General features: G+C 39.1%; 1 protein-coding gene across 1 annotated transcript in view; it reads left to right on the plus strand.

Annotated features, from left to right (window-relative positions):
- Window positions 1-4323: 4323 nt before the first annotated feature.
- LOC123981200 overlaps window positions 4324-26630 on the plus strand; it is a 50976-nt gene continuing 28669 nt past the window's right edge. Inside the window, exons 1-6 of the mRNA XM_046065931.1 lie at window positions 4324-4494; window positions 4938-5133; window positions 5652-5817; window positions 21235-21308; window positions 23661-23885; window positions 25267-25388. The gene's annotated coding sequence lies outside the window, so the exon portion shown is untranslated. The remainder of the gene's footprint in view (window positions 4495-4937; window positions 5134-5651; window positions 5818-21234; window positions 21309-23660; window positions 23886-25266; window positions 25389-26630) is intronic.

The raw sequence follows: 26630 nt of genomic DNA on the forward strand, positions 1-26630 counted from the left end.
ACATTTCCACTGTAAATTGGAGCAGAAAATGTCTCTAGAATGCAGGAAATTAAGTGTTAATGCTCCAATTTTCTGGGGGACAACCCCCAGACCCCTCCCTCCACTTATATATTTTAGAATTTCATATTTCTTCAAAGTAGTGTTAAAGATCTTCTCGCCTTGTTCTCGTGTGTCATCACGCCTCTAATCTGAGCCCTTATGTCCTCACCACTTTTCAATACAAAGTGACGCTCTTGGGGGGAAAGTGACCACAAGTGCTCGCGTCCTGTAAATGAGCCATCAGCTCCGTGCTTGAATTTTGTGGATACTTCCGCAGTGCAAAGTTACATTAAGCTTACTTAAAGAGTAACGTAAAATCACTTTGGAAACAGTGTTTTAAATGTTCGTTGTACAATAAAGGGCTTCTCTGATGTTGCTTTGGGAGACGATTTAATTACAACCGGAACATATTAATCATTGTTATTGTCTGTTGAAAGAGGCTGATGATACACGGGAGCAAATTTTTGCTGTGGCAGTCTTGCTACTGGCAAGTCCAACGATGTTTTGAACGGATAGCGGTGGGGCAGGGCGGGTGGCAGGAAGGAGATTACGGTAGTATTCTTTACTCATTACCATTGGCGGCAATGTTGCCCTGCACGATTGCTCTAAAAGTTGCTCTGTGTATCATCAGCTTAAGGATACAAAAAGAGTGTATGTGAATATTAAGTGCAGTTTTTATGTCTTTTTAAATCAGAATTAATTAAGTTCAGTTCAAGCATATATAGTAGAGAATAGGCTATATGCAATATTAACTATTTACATGTGAATAAAAAATACAGTACATAGAAACCGGGGATGGTTGTAACATTTATGTATCTCTGCTCTTTTAAGCCAGTGTGTTCAACATGTGAAACAAACTAGTTACATGTGTCTGCTATTAAATGGTGTAACTATTGCAGTATCTTAGTTTCTGCCAGTCGTAGTAGTGAACATAATAATAAAATTTAACAAAAATGTACACATGTGCACCAACTGAGTATTAGTGTGTGTTTGTGCTTGTTTGTCTTCTTCACAGTGGTGACTGACATATGGCTATGATTAAACTAACATTTGAACATAGTAATAAAACAAGTAAATATTACCGCGTGTGTCTGACACATACTGAAATTCAAAAAAAACACCTAAATACAACTAAACATTTTCTTTGTTGTTACAACTAACCCAAACTTTTGTAGCCATGAACGAGCTTCCCTTATAACTTACAGCTAAAACATTAGCACTAACAACTTGCACGAAAGATATCTACACAGACACAAAATAAATAATTTAAGTTTGATGAGTTTAACTACAAAGCAGGCAATGACATAACGAGAATAAATAAACTTAAAAATACTCTTACCTTAAAAAATTGTCTGTCTGCTACAGGGTGCTACTTTTATACAAGTGGAATAAGGTCTTAACTGGGCATCTGCAGAGTGAATCAGGTGATTGATTACTTAATAAATAAATTGGACAACTGACAACTGACCCATGTTAAAACCATCACCGGACTTCCCTACTGTAAAAAGGGGGGGGGGGGGGGGGGGGTAAGGGGGAGGGCATGAGACTTTGTGTCAATGGGGGTCTTGAGCCTTGTTGATGAGGCCAGCTGCAGACAGGAAGAAACTGTTCATGTGGCGTGAGGTTTTGGTCTTGATGCTGCCAGAGAGGAGTGTCTGAAAGAGTTTGTGTCCAGGGTGGTATGTCTTTGTCTTGAAGCCACTCTTTATAATTTTAAGTAGCTAGTTCACTACATTTCTCTCTTGAGGCTAGATGCCCAAACTGGATTAAGACTTTCAGTCCTCCTTCAGCCACTCTCAGTCCTCAGTCAGTTCTCCTCAATGGTGCTTTAGTTTCTCCTTCCTTCCACTCACAGGTGTCTCACTTACCTCCTTATCTTCCCCAACTTCCTTTTTGAAGTTGATAAGAGCTACTCCTTCTTTTTATAATATAATAACAAACTTTATTTATGCAGCACATTTCTTAACAAGTTACAAAGTTCTTAACAGAAAAATAAATAAAACCACAGGGATCATAAAACACCAGAAGATAACATAAAATGTGTCTCTGCTATTATATATATATATATAATATTTGTATTAGTATTAGTGTGTTACAGGTAAATGATGGTGTGTGTGTTAGTTCCTCTCGTCTTGACTGTCCTGACTGAGACGTCTGCTTCACTGTCAACTTCAGGTAAGAAAAACAGTAAGAAGGAGATTCCTGTCAGTCTCCACAGTGGGTTTGTACTGAATAAATATGTCATTGAAATGGCTTTTTCTAACTTAATAATTAAATAACGTGTATAACAGCAGTGACGGAGCAGGTCTTTTTCTGTTTGGGCAGAGATGCTTTGCTTTCTACCCTGTGTGGAGCTCCTGGAGCACGGCCAATGTAAACTGAAGATACAACACATTTAAATTTATAAACAGAAGATTCAATACATGGCTTTGATGTGGTTTAAAGTGTGTGTGTGTGTGTGTGTGTGTGTGTGTGACAGTTTGTCCGTCTGCTAGCACCTGACACACGTGTGGCTGGGTGGATACCAGGAACAGCAGGTTTGGTGTCTGTGTCAGCACGCTGTGATCTTGTTCTTATATCAGGACTTTAAAAAAATACCTCTCCAGTGGAGGAGAAAATATTCAGATCAAAGTACTAATACCACACCAAAGTCCTGCAATGAAAATGGTACTTAAGTAAGTAAGTAGGTATAAGCAGTATTGGGCAAGTTACATCCAAAATGTAATACATTATAGATTATTAGTTACTGTCATTTGAGAGTAATAAAAATGACATAAAAATGAATCTTCTGATTAATATGAATGGAATGAATCGTCTCCCCATTAAGAAAGATGCTGTGCGCATTTACGCACGAGTTACAGCAGCATTATCCATCCATCGTCAACCCCAGCTGACATAGGGGAGCTAACCATCCTGTCACAGAATCCTTCGTGATAGGACGAAATGGCAGCAACGTAGGTCTTAACGATACTGAACGCCAGACCTCTGTCCATGATAAGCTGGAGGAACGAAAGTACCCCAGGCAGCGGACGGGCCACCAGGTCCAACCCCTGTTCCAAACACCAGAGCTGGAACGCTGACCATTTGGTGGAGTAAGAGGAGTGAGTAGAGGCGGGTCTCGACCCCTGGATGGTGCACACCACCTCACAGCAGAGTCCTAGACACTCCAGGCGCCGCCTCTCAGAGAAGTGGATAGCTCGCACCACGTGAGCCGCTGGCCCAGGAGCCTCATGATCAAAAGAGCCCTCACCACTGGGACCAGAGATGTGTAAAAGTTTACAGAATAAGTACACTGAACTGTAAGGGGGGCATGAGAGTCAGTGGGGGTCCTGGCCTTGTCAAACTCTTCTGTCAATCTCTGTGTCTTTAAAAGGTGGTCTAAGCTGTTTGTAGTTTGTTTCTTCACATTTCACGTCAGTTATGTCATGCCCATCGACAAGCCAAGATTTGAATGGAGAGCTGTGAAGCCAATTTTGGACCAGTACAATTCTACTACAGGGCTACTTCCTTTTGGCACCAGCGTCTACTGCGCATGATCGCGCAGCATAACTGTAGTTTAATGACGTAAAGCACTGGCAGAAAAACGTAATTTTTAGATTCACTGAGAGTTTATGATCTAAACAATACACTTACATCTCGCATGTGCGACAGGATGTCACAGGGTTTTGACAGCAATAAGGGGCTACATGGAACCGTCCATGCAGGCTTTGGTCAGCTTCACTATTCCAACTGTGGCTTACCCCCTTGGTCATGACAAGCCCTCTGAGTTGAGTTATGTGTTAGTTTCCTTGTCTTGTCTTGTCTTGTGTCTTGTTTCAGGTCTTCGTCTGCCTTCCCTCCATGTGTGATTACCTGTCCCCGGCCTAATGTGCTGCACCTGAGTCTCACTGTCTCCCCTCCCCTAGCATATATAAACCCACTCTCTCCTGAGGTCTTTGCCAGATCTTCTTGTTCCCTGTGACAGCGTTCCAGCCTTTATTCTGTGTTATTCCCTAGTGAGCCAGTGAGTTGTGACCTTGTTTACGACCCTCATTCTTGCCTTGTATTTTTGGTACCTTCGCCTGGTCCATCTGTACAAGCCTACAATAAAGCTACTGCTTGTTTTACCTTGGAGTCATACTCTGTGAGTCCATTCCCACTGTGAGTCTGATAAGTTTTTCCATCTGCAACATGTCTTATTAGATGTGGAAACATCACAGTCTGTCCAATAATTGAATATAAAAAGGGTAAACAGATCTGGAGCAGTGGCACCAGCTCACTCTAGATCAGCTTCCTGTGAAAGCTTCAAACTGCAAATGTATGAAAATAAAATGCAAAGTCCTGATATGTGATAATCAACCATGTGTCTGAACCTTGAAACAGCTCATGACTCATTTTTGCCTTGCTCACCTTGAATATCTCCTCTGTTTATCTCCAGGTCCTCTTCTAAAGTCCTCCCCAACAACAGGACACCAGGTAACAGTTTACTGGTTGCTAGCATCCCAGTACGTATGGCAAAGAAATTACTGTTGGGCCATGTCTGACTTTGGAAATACAAGATTGACATAACAATCACGTCTTAAACTCCACTTGCTACCATTTTAAAGATCTTTCCCACTTTTACCAGTCACTAGCTGCACAATAGACTGAACGTTGGAAACACTTTTTAGTACACTGCTGAAAAAGTAAGGCAAAACTTAATCACCACAGCATATCTTCTTCTTGTTAATTAAACTTCAGGGACATCAATCTGTCCAGTTATGAAGCAGAAGCGATTGTGACCAGTTTTGGTGGTGTGTAACCTGTAACCTGTTTTGGTGCAGCTGCATTCAAGAGGTATCAGCAAGACAGTTGCTCTCTCCTTATCCCTCCAGACGGATTGTTATGTGTTTTGCTTCATTCCTTGTCTCTACTGGTAGTGTGTGGCAGTACCTGCAGCTCCTCCAGGATGGCACATCTATACTTGCCGTTGCAAGAAGGTTTACTGTCTCCCAGCACAGTCTCAAGAGCATGGAGGAGCACACTGATGCCCTGATCCAGTTCTGGGTGAAGATCCCACAGGGCACCATCTGCCGTCTCATCAGGAGCATTCCCAGACGTCAAGAGTGCATACAGGTACCTTGGCGCCATTCACACTACTGAATCACATTATGAGTTGCTGTGAGCAGAGTCACGCAAGTTGGATCAGCCTGTGATTTACATTTTTTTACTATGATTTTTGGTGTGATTTTGAATCCAGCCCTCAGTTGGTGGGTGATTTTGATTTCCACTGACTGTTGTTACGTCCTTTTGTTCTCAATGAATATACAGTAAAGATTTTGAACAATTTCGTTCATCAAAATGGGATGTGATTTAGGTGTTCCCTTAATATTTGTGAGTAGTATTTAATGCTGTAATATTAAACACGACCACCAATAACACGACTTGCTGTAATATTACACTAAACCAATAACACGACCACCAATAAAATTCATGAATGACATTTCATGTCTTTAAACCAGATTTTAACACAGGTCCTCTCTACAATGCAGAACCTACTTTTGTTGGTAGTTAATGAAATGACCAAAAGGCAGCTACAACCAGTGAACCAGTTGGATAACAATAAGATTGGTTTCTTCCCCTCTGTATCTGAGGCATCGTTCCCGGTCTGAGTCTGTTTGATGCTGTGTGGGGCAACAGCGACTTGTTGGCAGAGGCTCCGCTCATCCTCCTTCCTCAAGGAGCTCCGGTCCGGTCAGCTACAACAACTTCATCCAGCAGGAGGCGCTCTATCTGCACAGAGTCAGCAGCACACTGGAGGTCAGAGGTTTTGATTTTGCCTGGTTTGTTTGTATTTTTTTCTGTCTTTCTACCTGTTCATCTTTCTGCTTTTCTTTCTTTATTAAACTATACTCGAATCCTCTGATGGTCGTCCACTCTCTCATCAGTCTTCAGCTCTTTCCAGCAGTGATTTTACAGTGATCTTTTTCTGTTTCCCTCCTCTGCTTCAGTCTCTGTTAGTGCTGTCTGTACAAATGCATCACAGAAAATTAAAATATTGTGAAAAAGATTTTTTTTCCAGAATTGAATGTGTGTGTGTGTGTGTGTGTGTGTGTGTGTGTGTGTGTGTGTACAAAGAGAGGGAGGAGAGAGATGTGGGTGTGTGACCACGTGTGTGAGGTTGCACAACACTATAGGCCCAAAATGGCAGTTCAAATTGTGAAACTGGAATGAATCAAAGTGGCAACGGCAACATCTACCAGCAGAGCAGCGGTCCATAAAATCCACAATTAACACAAACGCTCGGCACAGAACAATACAAATATGTCTATTTCTCTGCCCAGACACTTTAGTTAAGCCTCTTACTGAGGTTGCTCTTGGTAGTGACGATGATGGCACCAGTCCTGAATAGGAATCTGTCCGTCTGAGGTGTTTCTCAGATCGGATACTGGCGATGCCGCGGTATCGCTCTTTTTTTAGAGTGGTGTATGTTGTCCTTTTTGGACAGAAATGCCTCTCAAACTAAAGAGATATAGTAGACTTCAGGAAAATCCTACCACCATCTCTCCTGTGGTGCTCAGTGCTCACGCTGTTAAAAAAATAAGCAAAATAAATATCTGTGCATTACTATTGATGACAAGCTGACCTTCGAGCCTCAGGTGGATGCTGTGTGTGGGAAAGCTCACCTGCGCATGCATTTTTAGCGTGAACTTCGGAGTTTTAATGTTGAAAGCACTTTTGTGAAAATGTTTTATTGAAGTTTTTCTAACATTCTCATTTGTCAGCTGGTAGGGGTCTCTTAACCTTAAAAACAAAAATCGATTGCACAGTGGTTTAATGATCCAAAAATGTATCATCTGGAGTTGAAGAAAATGCCTCATGATCACAGAGAGGGTAAGTGGCAGTCTGTTAATCAAGTGATATTCTCATTAACGTTACGAATACGAATAACGGAAGCATCACCGAACTGAATTGTCATCTCATAATATCAGTCACATCAGGACACTTAACGGAAAGTACTCCAGCAAGTAGCAACATAACATAATTCAACCATATCACTAACGTTACTAATGTAAACACAGTTTATGCTAGTGTGGGGTTTTGCTCAAAGGAATCTCCTGCAAATATCCTAAAGATTACTCAAAACCCTCAAAATTAGCCGTCTAAAACCACTGGACATTAACTTTACATTATCCTGATATTACATGATTCAATGATTAAATCCTAATTCTTAGAGAGAGATTTACTGACCCCAATTTTGCCGGAGACTCGTCCTTCTCCCTCTCTGGAATCAAGTCTAACGGCCACTCCTTGTTAACTCAAATATAACCCCCCAAAATTACATCCACGTACGCAACGTGGCGGATTTCTAACTGCGTCATCTCCCCTATGCTACGTTCCTGTGTGATTAAAGATCAACAAAACAAGTCATTAATCTGATATCCCCCTTGAGTACGTTTCCAGGTAGGAATTTCTCAATTCCCAGAAACACCCAACCATTCTAAACTTTTGGTTGGCAACATGGTTTTCACAAGAATTCAAAGGTAAAACATAGAATTTAGGCAAAACAATGTCATTTGTTGGTTCTCTTTACATGGATATTCTTTAAGTACACATACATTCAATATAGCCACCTTGTGATAATATAATTACATTAATCTTACCCAAGTGATTTCTTTCTCCCAGGAAGGCTCCACTGAGGCCAACTTCTGCTTTCTGTTACAATTTGCATACATATTAGATATTTACATTTATTTAGATAATAAAAGATTAGTGATAACAATGCTCCCCACTCTCCTCTTTAGTTCGTCTCTCTCTCATGTGCAGAGTGTTCCCGAAAGTTCTTTGGCAAAGAGAATTTTGAATCCAATGGATCCTTATCTTGTTTTATGTGTTTAAAATGTCAAATCACCCTCATTTCCCATCTTTGTTTACTCAAAAGTGCTCCAATAAGTACTTTTCACAGCTACGTCCCCTTACAAACAACCAAATGAAAATATGTTTTTGACAGTGACAATTAAGTAATTGAGCTGTGTCTACAACATTTTATCAAACTAATCATTCCTTTGTGACTGTTTACAATTGTTTTTCTGCACATAGGCCATAATTAATTACAACAAATCCTCCCCTTCGACGCTGCCAGCGTCGAATCCTGTTTACCTTCATTCTATCCTCTAGATGTAAACCTTCAACAGTAATATGTAATGCAAAAAATTATGTACACATAAATCACTTTTTCTATAAAAAAGAAACCTTCTATCGATTCAATTCCCTTACCAGAACCATGTCCAGATCCCTTCAAAGGGAAACCAACATTTTACTATCTACAACTCCTCAATAAACGCAAAGTAAATGAATATAATTATGACTTAAACACTGAATAATGACTACACTAAGTTTTGTAACACTCTCAACGTTAAATGAATATGAACTTGACAAGATTAAATGAAACACTCTTAATGAACTTTGTCAAACATTCTTGAATCCCTACAGAATATTATTAACTTTAGACTTTAGCATAATAAGGACACTTTAATTAGTCCTTATTTTTCCTACTTTTGCTCAAAGGATTTAATTTAAAGAAAGAATTGTCTCTCTTATTTTTGTTTTCTAAAACTCTATAGGCTTACTATAGTATTTTCTAAATTAAGTGGTATTTTCTCTTTCCTTAAATGACAGGATATTTTTCCTTTAACAGGGTTTTTCTCAAATGTTAAAATACTTAATTTCTATCTGCACCTAACTGTTAAATTCCTCTTATCATTATACTTCTCTTCTTTAACTCGTCTCACTCTGGATTATTTTAACAGTCTAGAAAGTTATTTTTGAAAACAGGAAAGACTTTTTCATCCGTCCTCGGCAACTGGCATCTAAAATGGACAAATAAACACATATTTCTTTTTCACAGTGTTTATTTTACCCTCACTCTAATTCTTCTTCAGGATCAGGATCCTCTTCTGCTTTCTGCTTCCGTTTCTCCAAACCCCAAGAAATCGATGTACTGAAACTCAGTGATGTCAAAGGTCGTACTGCATCGTTGATGTAGATGTCGTTGCTTCCGTTGTCTTTGAGATCGTCGTGGTCGTGCCCTGTTGTTTCCTGGCGCACTTCCAGGAAGTTCTGCTTCTCCTCCCCTTGGCTAGGAAGTTCTCAACGAAAGAACAAGCGAAAGCATTAGATATTTAGTAGCAAATTCATGCAATGTTAAGTTAGTTTCTTCCATTCACAATCTCTTATATGTTACCGGCAATGCATTCAGTTAAAGTTTAGGTTTGAGCACAAATAGCTCTTCATTCACTCTTTCAATCATTCCTTAAGATTTATCACTCCTTCTCACAACTCTTACTGTCTACCTTTTTATTCTAATTGACAGTTTCAATCCATTAGCTTAATTAGTTTTAAATGATTAAATGTTTACATTTGTCTTTTACCTTCTTTAAACATGTTAATATAGTAAATCGTCAAATGTTGAAATGTGGCCCGTAAATGTAATTATTGTTTAAGACATTATGTATAATAATAAGTTTCCTTAATTTACTCTTCCATTTTATTTCCCCAAAAACTTCATTCAATCATTTTCTCTTTATGTACCTCTTCTTTTTAGACAATGATCAATTCTATGTGCAGTTGATTATTATTAGTCATTAAACATTAATTCAGACTTGGCTAATAAAACAAATCATTGCGGCTTTCTCCACAATCCTTTGTAGTCCTTTTTGTTTGTTCTCAAAGCAGTTTTTCTTCTTTCAGTTATTGAGTTTCACAACTCACTCAAATGCTTTTCTGTTATTTCAGATGTTAATTCAGTAATGTGTTACCAGAATAGCTTTCTAGGTCAGTGGCTTTACCCGCAAGATTGTTACCTTTCGCAACCTGTGATGCGTCCCCTCTGTGTGCTTGGCATTTAATCATGGCAATCTCTTTTGTCGGGCATCATAGCTGAAATGAGTACTTTCACCTGTTCACAATGTTGCATAGGTGAACCATTTGTTTTTTGAAGCCTCTGGCTCTCAATATGGAATCCCAAAATGTTATCCCTCTGAGCTCTCTGCAGCAAGAGCCTTCTACAAAAATGTGATTTCAATATGTTGCAGAATTTTTTTCCTCTAAATCAGTTTTCATTTATTTGGATATTTGATTGCCTTGGCTTTACAATTATGTGACTCTCCTTCATCTGACAGTAGAACCAAATCCACATGGCATGATTTAAAGTTACATCACTGTACTGCAACAATCAGATATACTCCTGATAATGTTTGTCCTGTCAGAAACATAGAGAATTGTTCGTCATCATTAGTGAATGCAAAAACTTGTCACCCCTAAAAAGGTCATCATGTTCTAAACAGTGACCATCTTGGGCACTTTACTTATCCTTTCAATTTTATCTTGGCAACAATTTCTTGCCTTTATGCCTTGTAGCTATTTTCTGTCAGCATTTTCAATAATGTAATAGAGCCGTTGTGGCACTTCTCTCGCACCCCAAAACAGAGGGAACGTAATTTAACATACTGCAAAAATGTGCTGGACACCTTTTTGTCCAGCCTAGCCAAAAAATGTCTTAACCTTTATTAAAATTACATGATACTGATTTCAGATCTTGTATCGACCTGGTTTGGGTATACTTTTGACCCTTTTAGGTGGAACCAAATAACTTTTTTGCTCTTTAACTGATTGGAATACTTCCAAATGATCATAATCAGTGATTATTAAAACACATGGCCGAGGATGAAACATTCAAAAGAAATGTGTGAGGTTTTAGGAACCTCTCCCTCTACATCCTCAGTCACTTATTTTCTTGTTCCTATGTCATGCACTAACTAGTTGATACTTTTACTAATCTATTTTTAGCATGGGCTGAATTGGTTTACTCCAACTTGTTGTGGCAGGAACCAAAACTCCCGCTTTTAGAAGTCATTTAGTTGTCTCTTTAATGTGTTTTCCCAGTTGCATGCTTCAGGTTAAAGCACACTTGTTGTTGACTCTATCAGTCCAGTATCAATCTCAAGTTTGTTTTTCTTTTTGTTTTCTTGACCATAGATGCTCAGGTACTTGAGTTAGCATGTCTGCTTCTTTTTTGGCAAAATGTCAGTGCAGGCAATCTGGAGTTTGAACTTGCATAAATCAAGATGCTTTACTTTGCAATGTATTGTGTATTCAATTCACAAAGTCAATGTCAATGTCTTTTCCAGTTAAATTCAGAGGCGTTCGGCCTGATGTCAACACAAGGAAATGAGTCTTTTGATGTTGAAGCGAACTTTCAGACTTTGATGAATCTGGGCCTTGTTAGTATCGTTATCTTGGGCCTTTCTAGATGTTCAATGGTGCTCACAAAGATGGCCTCTGGCCTCTCGGAGGTTCGTTATTCTCCCCGGGGCGAATCAGGGGGTTTGATAGGAAGTGCCCTACCTCCCCTTTCTGCCTGTCCTCTTTGCACCCCTGTTGTTGTTCCTCTTCCTCTCCCCATATGCTGAGGATGGGGTAGGGGATGCTGCCCAAAGTTGTTTTCCATTCCTGGCAGGTGAGGCCAGGGTATCAGGGCGTGACTGCCCCCAGGTGTAAATGATGTTACCCCTGTTTGCTGTTTTACATTGTTCAAGAAGAGCTGCAGCATTTGCTGAAACATTGTGCTTTCTTCATTCTCCTTTTTACACGAGGTGTGGGCAGTCCCCACTCCATGTAGCTTTTCTTTTCCTTTATTGAGCTGCTGCTGAGTCAGTCTGTGAACTGCCTCTCTGTCCTTTTCCTCTAGCTCCTTTTTCTTTTCTCTGTATCTTTTGACAGTGTGGCCAACATGCTCACAGAACTCAGGAAACGGCATGGTGTTTAAAGTAACAAGCTCCCTTAATTTGTTTCTCACTTGCTGAGGAAGGCTTTGCAACACACACTCTCGAAACTTTTCCTGATGTATGGGGTTGCTATCAAGGTCTACTTTAAATGTCTGTCCCCATTCTTGGTGTTTAGCACAACAATATGCAACCGGATTTTCATAGTCTTTTAAAGGAGTCCCAAAAAACATTTATGGACTTCTCCACGTGTTTCAGTTGGCATGCTTCCCTGTTTGGGTTTAACATGGCCTCATTGTCTCTTTGTGTGGTTACAATGTCGTTGTAACGCTGCGTCGTCAACCACTCTCTGTTTCTGTCTTAGTTCGAGTGCTTGTGCTAGCATTGTTTTTCAGACTTCCAACAGCATGCTCTATCTCCTGCAATCGGTCTTCAAGCTTTGCTCCTTTTTTGAAGCACTCCATGCTGGGTTCCTCTTTTGCTGCAGAAATGAGCAGCGGCAAATTTTACTGTGGTTTCCTTCAATTCATCCTCTGCTGCTACTATGCTCTTCTCTAATCTTGCTACACTCTCATCCTGGTCTATCCCATAGTCTCCGTCTGTGTGACCCTCATACATAGTTTTCTCCTCATCAGCTTCATCTTCCTTTCCTCTAGCCATCCTTTCTGATCCTGCTGGAGGAATATGCCGTCTTATATCTCCCTTTTGTTCTCCACCTATTCTCGTGTATGTGTTCAAGTCTAGATATATGATCCTATCATCCTTAAACTCATGTATGGGTCTCTCATCTGTCCCTGTGGTGTAGTTTTCTTGAATGTCTCTCCTATACCTTGGAAGCTGTTGGACATAAGGTGGTTGTAAGAGCGCCGTAGCCTCCTCCTTTTGACATAAGGTATTTTTATGTTCCTCAGCAGCTGCTCTTAGCGTTTCACCTTTCTTCCTGAACAAATCTAGAATATCTAGCTCTTGCTTCCTTTTGTCTAGTCTGTTCTGTAATTTGTCCCTGCAAATTTCCAAATCGAGTGATCCACCACTTGGCCAATTGTTTGCGATGTTTCGAGTCCTCTTTTCCCACTTGTGTGAGAGTTTCCGTATCATATGTGCCAGCAATGGGTGCTCTCATCCCAACTCTTGTAGGTTAAATTCAGGCAGAAAATTTAAATTCCCACTCTTAAAGAAATTTGGACAAATACCCTTTAAATTGAAATTAATTTCCTCAAATGTGATTTACTTAATTATAAACAATAATAATTAATACCCTTTAAAATGCTGTCCTTTCACTTACAGTCAGCAGGATGTAAAGGCCCCTTTATTCAAAATTATTCAAATAACCTATAAAGAAAAAGAATTTCAGAAATGTATGTAAGGCTTTAATCAAGCACCAGCTCCTGTGCTTATTGTTCTAAAATATCAAAAACAACCAATACTTTTATCAAGGTGACAAACGTTTGTTTTTTTTAACCTTTGTTTACTATGTGGTTCCTTAAGAGGTTAATATTTTGTGATCCTTGTGAACAGATTATTCTGTTCCTATTAAGTAAGTCATGTTATGCCAAAACACACAGTAAGGTCACCTCCCTTTATTTTATTACCAGTGAGTACTTCCCTATAGAGTCAAAGTGAGCCTACAAATACCATACTGCACGTACAATGTCAGAGGTGAAAGCCACAGTCAAAACAACCCGTTGGTACAGAAAGGAAAATTTAATTAATACACACGCTCAAAATTCATCTTTTTATTCATTGTTTATCTCTTTCTTTGTTTATTATTTTCTCAAACACTTTGTTCCTTGATAGGAAAAGAAATCAGACAACACACACCCTTTTGTTTATTTTAATGACTCCAAACCCAAAAGATTCCCTTATTAATTTTGTATGTTACTCTAAATCCCCAAATCCCTTTAAGATGATAAACTTTCACAGGTATTGTTGTTTTCTTAAACCCCTCAGATGTAAATCTTAATATTAAATGGTGTTAAATTTTCCTTTTAATTGTATTAAATTTTCCCTTTTCCTTTAGCTTCAGTGAACTGGGCCTGTTCACCAAACGTATTTCAGATCTTATTTATTGTCATAACGTGAACTGCAAGCTGTAGTCAATAACTGCAACGTTTCAAATCCACATCAGCTACTCCAATCCCTGACGTCACTCGGTAGCTCTCCTCCCGCACTCCCCTCTGCAGCTGAAATCTGATTCTTCTCACAGCACACCGTAGAAACACAACATATACAACTTACAGCAGCTACAAGTTTAGTTAGCACAGTCAACAATTCAACAATCTAGCTCAAAACTTACAACACAAGCACACATGCATTAGCTGATCACAAGCTCTCTGTTTAAGTTTCAGAGATTTACTGTTTAGCTGGTCAAAAACTTCAAATTAGCGTCCAATTTACCTTTTACAAAAGCTCTTCTCCTCCCAGGTCTGCTTCTAGTCTCTAAATGCACAATTCTTTTCGGCAGAACCCCACTGTCTTACCACCTCAGGCAGTTAGCCCTTCCTCCCCTCCGACAGATCAACAAAGGAAAGGTCTTATGCTGGGTACACACCAAAGGATTTTTTACATCTTATAAGATTTTCAAAATGTGATAGACCACAAACCATTTTGCTCCTATAGTGTGTGGTGTGCCATGATTGTGTATCTTATGCTTCCGTCTTCAATCATCTAGCTTTCTGATTGGATATTGTTTCGTTTCACGTGATAATCTCCAGAACGTGCGCGCGTTTGTCCTCGGGGATCCCCCCACACATCAGGATTTCTGATGTAAATATTCAACATGTTGAATGTTTACAATTCGCGATCGGGGCGCCTCCGACGTTCTTCCGATCAGGTTCTGACACTCTTAACAAACCTCACACCAAGGGAGAATCTGATAAGATAATCTGTAGAACCATCAAGATAATCGGGACATAGCTAGGATTGTCGGAAGGGGAGAAATCGGCCCAAAATCAGCCCGATTATCTTTTGGTGTGTACGCAGCATTACCTTGTCTCTCTGCGAGTGGAAGAAAAGGCAAACTGCCGGGAACCTTTTTTCCCATCCTGTTTGTGAGGCCACTTTGTGTGGTTTTGTTCCTTGGCTGTGTTTCCCTCAACAATAGACCAGAGACGCAGAAATCATTAAGTCTGTATCTTTAGATTTTTCAATAATTTATTTACATAAGAAAAAATGAGAAAATGACGATTAATACAGATTACATAAAGGTATAATTAAGGAAAATAATAAAAATAATAGAAAATGAATTGCAATTGAGATCACTTTAGCGTCCTCAAAAGAATGTCCTACCAATATCCTAAAGATTACTCAAAACCCTCAAAATTAGCCGTCTAAAACCACTGGACATTAACTTTACATTATCCTGATATTACATGATTCAATGATTAAATCCTAATTCTTAGAGAGAGATTTACTGACCCCAATTTTGCCGGAGACTCGTCCTTCTCCCTCTCTGGAATCAAGTCTAACGGCCACTCCTTGTTAACTCAAATATAACCCCCCAAAATTACATCCACGTACGCAACATGGCGGATTTCTAACTGCGTCATCTCCCCTATGCTAGGTTCCTGTGTGATTAAAGATCAACAAAACAAGTCATTAATCTGATATCCCCCTTGAGTAGGTTTCCAGGTAGGAATTTCTCAATTCCCAGAAACACCCAACCATTCTAAACTTTTGGTTGGCAACATGGTTTTCACAAGAATTCAAAGGTAAAACATAGAATTTAGGCAAAACAATGTCATTTGTTGGTTCTCTTTACATGGATATTCTTTAAGTACACATACATTCAATATAGCCACCTTGTGATAATGTAATTACATTAATCTTACCCAAGTGATTTCTTTCTCCCAGGAAGGCTCCACTGAGGCCAACTTCTGCCTTCTGTTACAATTTGCATACATATTAGATATTTACATTTATTTAGATAATAAAAGATTAGTGATAACAATGCTCCCCACTCTCCTCTTTAGTTCGTCTCTCTCTCATGTGCAGAGTGTTCCCGAAAGTTCTTTGGCAAAGAGAATTTTGAATCCAATGGATCCTTATCTTGTTTTATGTGTTTAAAATGTCAAATCACCCCCATTTCCCATCTTTGTTTACTCAAAAGTGCTCCAATAAGTACTTTTCACAGCTACGTCCCCTTACAGCTCGTGATTTCGTTGGCAACAACAACCAAATGAAAATATGTTTTATTTATTTATTATGTCCGCAATTTCCCCACTGTGGGACAAATAAAGGTTTTCTTATCTTCTTATCTTAAGTAATTGAGCTGTGTCAACAGCATTTTATCAAACTAATCATTCCTTTAAACTTGTGACTGTTTACAATTGTTTTTCTGCACATAGGCCGTAAATAATTACAACACTTGCTGTCCAGACTTAAGTTATATATGCTCCTCCTTTAAACTACATTTTGTAATCTAGTTAACTAACCTGTAGTTTGTTAACTTTACTTTTGCTTGACTTTGCAGGTGAAGCATTCACAAAGCCTCCGTGTAACCGCAATACACACCTAGATCAAAGTGCAGGAAGATGGGACTGTTCTCATTGCTAGTTGCACCAGTAAAGCAGGTTTCAGCTCTGATGTATTGCGAGCTGTTTTATTAGGGAGGGGCAGGAGAGATGTCTAATATGCAGAGATCCGCAACATTAATTTCATAAACAAGAGCCCTGTTGTGTTCAAGGCCCTGGTCCTTTTGATATTAGACTATCAAATGAAGAGTGCAGGATGTTTTTTGAGAGTGAAAAGAGTATAAGCCAAATAAAAGTGCCATCCTGTCTGTCACTGAGGGCCAGTCCCACAGGTACACAGTGATAAAATTTGTGCCTCCAATAACATAAAGATACTTTAAAGTATATATTGAGGCTCATGCTTTTGTTCCTTAATTTAAGTTTACATTTTACTGCAGGAGTTTCACATGTCACAACATATTTATACTCTATGGTATTGCTTTTTTTTTTATTTACTCAAGTCAAATATCTTCCATCACTGCAGGTACACAGTCACAGTGTAAGTATTTACAGTGCGGTATGCAGTATTATTATCATTTTTCATCAATGAAGTAATTTGGTGCCATATTGCATAGTAAGAACATGTCAATGGAGTAGAAGCAGATTCCTAGCAATTTATAAGCAAAGGCATTTATGACAGAGTGGTCAGACTGCGATACCTTTAGGTAAATGTTGATAGGTAGTAAATGTCATTCAGACAAATACAACTTAATAAACAGTTAATATTTGAATTTTTGTCAGATGTGGTCGAGTGAATTAGCAAAGAGCAATGGCAAACTATGTAGCTATGATGAAAGATCACCATGAAGACTTTCAGGTCCATCAGCTGAATATAATGCTGTCTAATTTCCTGTTGCCAGCAGGTGGCGCTATGGCTTTGAGTGTTCAGGGTGGAACTCTTATTATCAGAATCAAATTTGGTACAGATGTGAGCATGTACACTGTAGTTATTACAACTTCCTGTTTCATGGCCAATCATGAATTTTCAATGACAAACCACTGGCAAGCTAGTCAACTTTTGTTGGTGGTTAATGAAACTTTTAATCGTCAATGTGTTTAGATTGCCCTGCAAAAATCTGAAGTCAATCGGACTAATTCTCTAGGAGGAGTTTGTTTAAGTACGGTAAATTGGCAAAAATTACCATTAAATTAAAAGTTATAACAACTATAGTTATAGTAGGCTATAGTAGTATAAAAGTATTTGTGAGTTCAAAAAGTACAAGTAATAGTAGCTGTAATAGTTGAGAAGTAGAAGTAGTGATCATTACAATACAGTACGGATGGTAGATTATTAAAATTACCATTTTAGTATAATTGGGATTAGTATTATTATTCCTACTAATACATATTTATAAATAGCCTAGTAGTAATACCTTATGTAAACACACAGCAAAAATATTTAACAAGCCATTTAATTAGAATTTCCAGTTTACTTTTTAGGACATTAGACAACTGCTCTCACCTCCAACTAAATATTTATTTTCAGGGTTTTCCCAGACAGACAAACAGACCTCCTCTTCACCACGAGCAAGGATGTGACTTCTCTTCATACGCCACATTGTGCCAAGAATGACATGGGAAGAGAGTTTTTAAGTGCTCTACTCCCTGTTGGCACCTACAGTCCCAATTACACAATCGTTCACCTTGCTTGCAAACCTCAAGGAGTTGAGGTTCGTATAGTCTTGACACTCAGGGCCCCTGTCCACCAAAACGTTTTTTTCTGAAACCAGCGTCTATTTTCAATTCATTGCAATGGGAGCGCCGCGTTTTTCCAAGCTGGTAAAAAAGCCAGGAGCGTGACGGAAATTATGTATCATAGCAACCACAGCGTCTCAAAAACGCACCCTAGCGCACCCAGCTAGGCGTTTTCAGAACAGCAGGTGGCGTTTTCAGCTGACAAAAAAGGCTTTGGTGGACACGGGCCCTCAGTCCCTTAGATCCTGCATATTAAAGCATATTCCACTTGTTTGGATGCAGTTTTTTTTGTGAATGTGGAGGTAAAAACTTTGGTTATCATTTGTTAGATTGAAAGATACGATTAGCTTGTTTACTGTATTTACTTTTTCTACCAACTCACACTATGTTGCTGTTCTTCTACTAGATGAAGGATTTTCTGGATAAGAGAGCATCTGTAAAAGAAAAAATAATGAACCAACTGACAATTAATTTCCTCTTTATTGACCATTTAAAAAGAGGTTTAGTTATTGTCTTATTTTATTTAAGGGACAGTGCATATTGAAAATTGCAAAAAAAAAGGCTACTTTTCATCTGCAGTCGTATTTAAACAGTACTGTAGTACTTTTTATAGAAAGTATACAAAGGGATAAATTACAGCACATAAGCTGTAAAGGGGACTCATTCCTCATGCAAAGGTGTGCGTCTCTTTTGTCCCGTGTACTTTGTCTTTTCAAGTTCCTTTTTTCTTGGTCCAGCTCAGGGTTTCACCAGTCCACTTCACCTTTATTTAAATGCCTGATGAATTGTAAAAAAAAACAAAACAACTATCTTTAAATCCTTTTCGTTTTAAATCCTGGTCTATTGCAACAGGGCCTCCATTTTATTACTTTTGTACAGTAAATTCATGACTGTTACTTCTCTGGTGGTTTTTCCATATAAAATTTACTTATTATTTTATTATGTTATTTATTTCTTTATTGTCTGTTCTTTGGGGGGGGGGCAGTTGCTAGAAACAACAATTTATATAAAACAAAAGTAGTTTTGTAATTGGTTCTTTTATTTCCCTTTCCTTGCCATCCCAGTTTGTATTACTTATGTGTCATTTCTATTCTGAGCATCAATCACAGGTCCAGGGGTGTTGTTAGGATCTTGAAACATTGGGGGCTTAGCCCAGCCCTGAAATCTTCACATGTTCCCCTGATAGTTGAACCTGAAACGTGCCGTAGAATGGAAAACTGTATTTACCTTGGCATAGTTAATAAGAAGAGTTCAGTACATGGAACTGACATACTGTGAGCCTCAATCTCCATTGTTTCCTTATACATATGTAAATTTCTCTTGGAAAAAAAGGGCAACTGCCAACAAGCGCTAGATGTGACGTAACATCTGTGGTTTTTAATGTTTACGCCCCCAAAATGAGAGAAGCAGGCATACGAGCTCATCAAGCTAGAGCTGGAGTTTGTTCAATATGTCTCACAGAAAAAGCATCCATTTTAATCGGGTGGAGCTATAAATATGAGTGCGTGCCAACATGGACCATGACATTTATCTTTAAAAACAGCAGTGGAGGAACGAGTCAGTACAATATATTACATTTTATTCAGCGTTGCTCTTTCATCATTTACCAGTGTTGGATTTCCGAGCCCGTTCTCATCTCAGGGCGTCCAATACCGAAGCTTTCAGAAAAAGTGACAAAGTGTAGTTATTTGACTCTCTACGGCGTCTCGTACAGACTGGAAGTGCTAGCTAGCTACGTTCATGTTAAAGGTGACAGCCCCCCCGAAGCCCCCTACCCTTACCATAACGATCAGAAATGTTAGTGCCTAAACCTAAGTCACTGACTTTTTCCTCACGGCTGATGTGCACAGTTGGTCACAGGAGGGTTAGCCTCCTTTTTCTTGCTGCAACGTAGCAAATGATGGCGTTTCATATGGACGCTGAAGGGTACCTTTAGCGTAAAATAATTACGCTAAAGGTATGCTTTGTCATGCTGTCTGAAAGGGTGGTATAATGGTATAGTGACACTGCTTCTCAGCTGATTTATTACCTCAGTAAACACTTTCCTGATGAGTTAATCTCAATCGCTAGTTTTAAGTCTTCTTCAACACAACATGATGTTCATTTAATAAATAATTGTCCCATTTAGAGGAAAATAGACCATAAAGCAGAGTATGCTTCAGTCGTTACCATGGCGACCTGTAAGAAGAATAACACAACATCACACGCAGCGCCTGTGCAGGCTACAGAAGTAAACGAGGAGCAACAGAGGTTAGCTCTGGTTGGCTCATGGGAGACACATGTTTTTTTATTGTCCTCTCATTGGTCACATTTCTACCAAATTATGACAACTTTCTGTTCTTTTCTTTATGGTTTCTGGTGCTGGACACAACTCCCTCCTGCTCTCTCTCTCCCCACTGTGTCCACTCAGACAAATAGCATGCACGTAACTCAGAAGAGAGTTCGTGGTCCCGTGAATTTCAGGTGTAAGAAAGGGAATCTGTGAGCAGATGATAGTGGGGTAGAGGCAGGAGAGAGCCACATGTTTAACAATGGCTTTTGTGGAGCTTTTTCCTTCACCGTGGTTCCATCTACAGCAGAACTGTGACATAGAACTGAGTTACGTCAAAGTCTTATCAATTCTGACCCAAGTGTCCAGACTTAGGTCGCATTTAAAAAGATCTGATATGTATCAGATCTGGACCACATATGGAAATGGCCCAATTCCAAACTGGAAAAGATCAGTTTCCATGTGACTTGGCCTGTTCACACTGTCATAAAAAGATCAGACCTGAGTCACATATGAGCAAAACAATTGGATTTGGGTCACTTTGGCCTGCAGTCTGAACATAGCTTTAGTTTTAAGCCTGTTGTTCGCTAGACAAAGTTATCAGCCCTGTTAAAACGACAGTTAAGGTGAATTAAAGATGCACCTAGCTAAGCAAGCTAACTAGCTCCACACACGGCCGTTAGAGCCACCGTCTCGTCTAAATATCACGTCTGGTGACAAGGTCATAGGGCCTATAAGACACAGTTTACTCATGGATCTGTGATTGTAAAGTCACTGATACGACCCAGCCTATTAATTATTTTTTTTGCAGTGGGAAATGCGCCTAGGTTCAAACTGACTGCAAAGTTGTAGACGTCTATTTAAGATGAATAAAATCTTTTCATTTCACATTTAGTGAAATCATGATGTCAAAACACATTCAGACTATCAGCAGCTAATAATGAAAAACTCACTTTTAAAATACATTTATTTGTTTCAGCTGCACCATGGTCATCCTCACTCAGAAATATTGACATCATCTCCAACATGATCACAACGATAGGGGAGAGCGGGGTATGTTGTCACACTTTTCACACTGTCTAATAATTACTGAGCACCGTACATCACAGTGGTACAAATGTCATACCAAATGAAAGAATGAAGTCTTGGGCAGAAGTTTTGTATTCATTACATCTTCATATCTTATCTCATTATGGAGCTGTAGACTGTTGAATAGAGAGTGTGCACTTGGGACAATTTGCCCCATCGGCAGGTAACTTTTCACACTGGATTATCAAACAGCTGGAACACTTAATTGTGAATATTGATTTCAATTTCAAATTGTAAGCAGAACTAAAAATAAAATCAATCAACAATCAAGCACACATTAAGTGGGACAACCTCTTTCTTTGAACTTTAAAATCAAAAGTTCTCTGGAGTGCAAATAGATCGATGGTAATTGAATGTAATGCTGCAATAACTTGCTTAAATGTATAACTTTTTAACTAAGCAGATGTGGTGTTTAAACACATCAGACGTGTTTAGTGTCACAGTTCTGGCAGACATAAATATTCTGATCTGAGGTGCAAACATCGCAGACCCATTTGTTGCATTTCACACACTGAAACCACGTTTTCTTCGGAATACTGTATGAAAATGGCTCCACATAGATGAGGCTGAAAGAGATGTCAGGAGCTTACGTCAAAATCCTTAGCTGTACTTCTGATTGATTTGTTCTTCATCTTCACCTGCCTGACTGCCGTTAACATTATGTCAGGCGGTGGGCTGCCATTCTCTGTCTTCTGTTGATAATTTTCTTCCTTCCTTCAAAGACACATTCCTCCTTGCAATTACAAATTAATAACAAGCTTATTTGTCTATTACCCTTGTTGCCTAACTAAATTAATAACTGGATCATGTAGTGTGTGTGTGTGTGTGTGTGTGAGTGTGTTTGTATCTACTAACACACTACATGCCTACGGTATAAGACTGTATACTCTGTCATGAATTCAGTCTTGTCCAGGCACATGGCTGCTGCTGTAAACTACAGAGTATAATATTATATTTATAGTATAATTTAATACTAGTGTCAGAGGTGATTACACAATTTCACATAGTTTTTCGAGCTGTGTTTATTTGTACTGAAATACTGAAACAAACTGACGTGTGCTAATGTTGGCTAAATCTCAAGGTTAGCTTAACATAGCACTTCAGTTGAAGTATCAAAAGACACGTCATTGTCTCCTCTACTATGTGCAAAGTTATCATTTTGAACATTCATGCCTCATAAGGTTGGAATACATAAAATGTAAAGTGCAAATGTTTTACTTTTGAGGCAAAATAATAATAAAATTGTGCTCAGAGTGACATTGACCACATGTGAACAGGAAGTTGAACATAGAAAAAAATGTCACACAAAAGGGCTATTTGATTTTTGACATAGAGCCTCTAATGTTGGAGTTATGAACAATGTGACAACTTACCCCGCTCTCCCCTATGCTCCAATCAGTGTGACTACAACATGAAAGATTACTGTTGTTTGATCAGTTTTATACAGATTAGTTTAAACAGTGATCACTGCAGTGATAACTGCAGTAGGCCTAGCTCAGCTAAGTGTTGCCAACCTCACAGCTGCCTTAATGTCCACAGAGTCCCAAAGTTATAAAGAAGGATAGCTTATAGATTTTATTGTGTTCTGAGGATAAATCCTCTCTGTCCTTACATCAGTGACAGATAGATTATAAAAGCGGTTATGAAGGTCAAGTTTCGATAAAAAACTAACAGCCTATCTAACCGTGATTACGATGTTTCTAAAGATGTAAATGCTAAATTGTATTGATTAAAGCATGCTTTGATCTCGACCGCCAATAAACGAGGAAATGAAACGGTGTGTCAGACAGCCGCTTCAGACTCCGCAGGAGGGGAGGACTCAGAGAGAAACTGACTATCCAACTTTCTGTGACCCCAACTGGTTCGCAGGATAAGTTGCAGAAGTTACTGATTTATGGTTTATCTGATCTCGGTCTCTGAAACAGAAAACCCAGTTTTCCCCATCTTAGGCTGAACATAGGCCAACTGAGAGTTTTCACTAATCCTGCTTTGCATGGGTAGACTGCAATTGGTTATTTGTACGCACATTGATGAGAACGGGTTGAATGTTGAGTCAAAGGAACCAGATGGACGCTGATAATTTTAAACATTGGCCTACAAAATATTTGCTGAGTGAACATCGTGAGTCATAGAAACAGCACAAAGCAATAGGCTAATAAGATAAAAAAAAAAAAATAGACCATGAAACACCCCTTCCAGTGGGCTATAGATTAGACATAAAGGACAATAAAAAGCGTGATTGTTTAAATACACTTGGTTTCAACAGATTCCTTTTTTTTTTTTAAACGAGAGGATGTCTCTTTTTCTCACGCCTAGACAACCGTCATTGCCAGGCTGAGCCAATCAGAGTAGGACATTGCAAATAGGATTTGCAGATTCTGGGACTGGGATAGATGATGATCGCCAAACTTTCTCTGTAAAAGACCATCTCTGCTGTAGCCTGTGTCTCCGACTTGCCACTAATCTTCATCCCTGCGGCTGCAGCACCGTCTTCTCCCTAAAGTCACCAAAGAAACACACTCCTTCTCTGCGATAAACCGGGTGAGTTCATATAACTGGCCTCTCTATCACTACGAGAGTATAATTTTACCACCGTTTTTACACCTGCTGCTCGGTCATTTGCTTTATCTGTTTCATACTTTCTCTGCCACGCTCACTTTCTGCATTCATGTTCCTTCACGGTGGCGTCATTGTGTTGTAGTTAACGTCTTTATCCTACCATTAGTAATCAATGTTTAAATATAAAGTCGTTGCCAACTTGCTTTCAGTTACTTCTGATCCGATTTTTCTTGGCTTTAGATCCGTATGTTTTTCCTGTCTCCAAGTGCTTGCTCATGGTAGGAAACTGCTCTAGCCTATATGTCCAATGAGATAACCTCTGTTATAAATTGGCGCTATAGGCTAAATAAAATAAGATTGAACTGAATTAAAAATAACAAGCTGGAACCAACCGGAAACAGACTCATTTATTAGCAGAAAGCGGCCGTAGATGGAAGAAGTCTAAGATGAGAAACTGGTGGCATTTAATTTATAACCTGTTGACCAGTGCTTAATTTGTGCCGGAGCACCGCTCCGCTACCTCTGAGTTTAAGCCTTTTGTGCTCCGGCATCTCTGTACAAATAAAATCCACGATTTCATCCAGCCTAATGGGGTAATTGATTTTCTTATTTGATTTGGTAGCAATAATGGTTTCTCTTCGCCCTTCAAAACAACTATGTGCAGGTAGGCTAAGCCATGCGTTTTAAATAGCCTGATTAATTATTTGATCATAAATTAGCCTATTAATTAATTATTTTCGGCAGCGGCACATTTCAAATCAAGCACTGCCTGTAACCTATTTTACCTGAATTCCTTGTGATGTGAAAGTATCACCTGTGTGATTATGAAGGTATTTTTGTGTCTTTTTAATGCAAGCAAAAAAATATATATTTTGAGAGAATATTGCAATCAAAAATCAAGTTCCTAATGAAAAATAAACAGGCCTTTTTTGTGTTACAAAAAGGTTTTGCTTGTGAGCCAGAAAGTTTAGCATGTTTAACTGTTTTGCAAGTTAAAAAGTTTTGTAAGTCAAAAGGTTTACGCCACCCTAAGAAAATGGAGCATATGCGTAAAATTATTTAAAAATTTATAATAAGTTTGTCACACTGCTACACAGTTTTGTGTATTGTACTGTGTGTGAGAGCTAATAGTCTGCAGATAGCAACAGGTTAGCACCATCGCTAACATCAAGCTAACGTCGTACGAACACTGGAGCTCCTGACAGCGTGGTGTGTGACCGGCTGTTAACATTATGCTTCGAGGGAGACCGTCATGTGCCTGTTTTCATCTTCATCTTTCTGAGAGGATTGCAAAACATGAGAACAGCGGGAGTCATCTGGACGATGCTGTGAAACTGTGCTCAATGTTACTTGCCCCCAACAGGCGCTCCAGTGAGTAGCACAACAAACACTGTGGGGCCACGACGAGTCGGCGAACTGTCTGAAAAACTTCAGTCACCCAGAAGTTTGCCCAGAGGAAAAACCGCCGGCCGCCTTTCTCCTCAGGTGAGGCCTCAGCTCTGGTGAGTGAAAGCATCTTTTATCATCCTGACTCTGCTGCTGGTCCCTGCATGGGCAAATTGTTGTGCTGGATCGGTTGAGACCAGGCTACGGATTACAGTTGTTGTCATGATGTTGTTGTTTTCATACTACTTTCATACTACCTTATTATTCGGGATTATTACGCCAATATCCTGTCTCGCTGCACTGTATGAAAGGTACGGCGCTGGGAATGGGATATATATTGGCCGACATTCTTTCCATTTTGATTGCAGGATCTCTGTGGAAAGCGGCTATAGAAAGGCTCTGGATCCCTAAAACCTTCTGTCTGTGCGCATCGTTGACTTCACTGGTGTTGAGCTTACTGCTTTTTGCTTATGGCCTTGTAGGCTCATTTGTTTTGAGCTTGGTTGTGTCTGCTTAAATATTGCATTCTAAATCTATGTTTGTGACAGTGGTACTGTAACTTGTGTCAGTGCACTCCTCTCGCTCTCTCATGTTCAGTGTTTTGTGGAGCCATGAATAATGACTGACATGTTAAGAAGCAAGAGAGAGTATCGTAGTTTTACTGGTATCTATGTTTTAAAATGGTTGGTGCCCCACCACCATTTTTACATATAAATATGACACTGGTCAAATCGGTTGTTAAAAAGTGGGATATTGCAAGAATAACTATCCTAGTTGTTCAACATGAATAGCACCAAACTTAGTATGTTTACAAATAATTACACAACTGTATAAAGACACATGTTTCAATTTGAATTTAAAGAAAAATATTTATGCTCCATGATGTCTGTAATCTTGAGTAGGCTTGTTCCCAGTAAATGTTTTGTTCCTCCCCGTCAATGCAGTCCTACAAATAAAAGCTGTATTTGTCTTTTTAAGGAAAAGGTTAACTTTCCTATTTAAAGAACAATTAATTGCCTAACACATACGATAACACATCAAGCAGGACTAAAAACAAACAAACAGGACTAGTCTATGGAAATTAGACAATTTTAACTGTAAAATAAGAAACCAAAGTATATCAGTCTGTGATTCTTTAACTCATATTTTTGTGCAGTATTCAACTAGTCTATATACTGCATAATAGAATTCCTGAAATTCAATTATGGCTTTTGGTTTAGTGTGCCACCCCAGGATTTTCAGTGTAGGGTTGTAGGGAAAGTTATGTAAAGCTAGATTAGCTTAGAGATATCAGGTGTGTGACAGGCGCTTCTTATTTTGTGTCTACGCTCTCCGGCTGCA

This window comes from Micropterus dolomieu, linkage group LG12, assembly GCF_021292245.1.
Source record: "Micropterus dolomieu isolate WLL.071019.BEF.003 ecotype Adirondacks linkage group LG12, ASM2129224v1, whole genome shotgun sequence".
Classification (NCBI taxonomy): Eukaryota; Metazoa; Chordata; class Actinopteri; order Centrarchiformes; family Centrarchidae; genus Micropterus; species Micropterus dolomieu.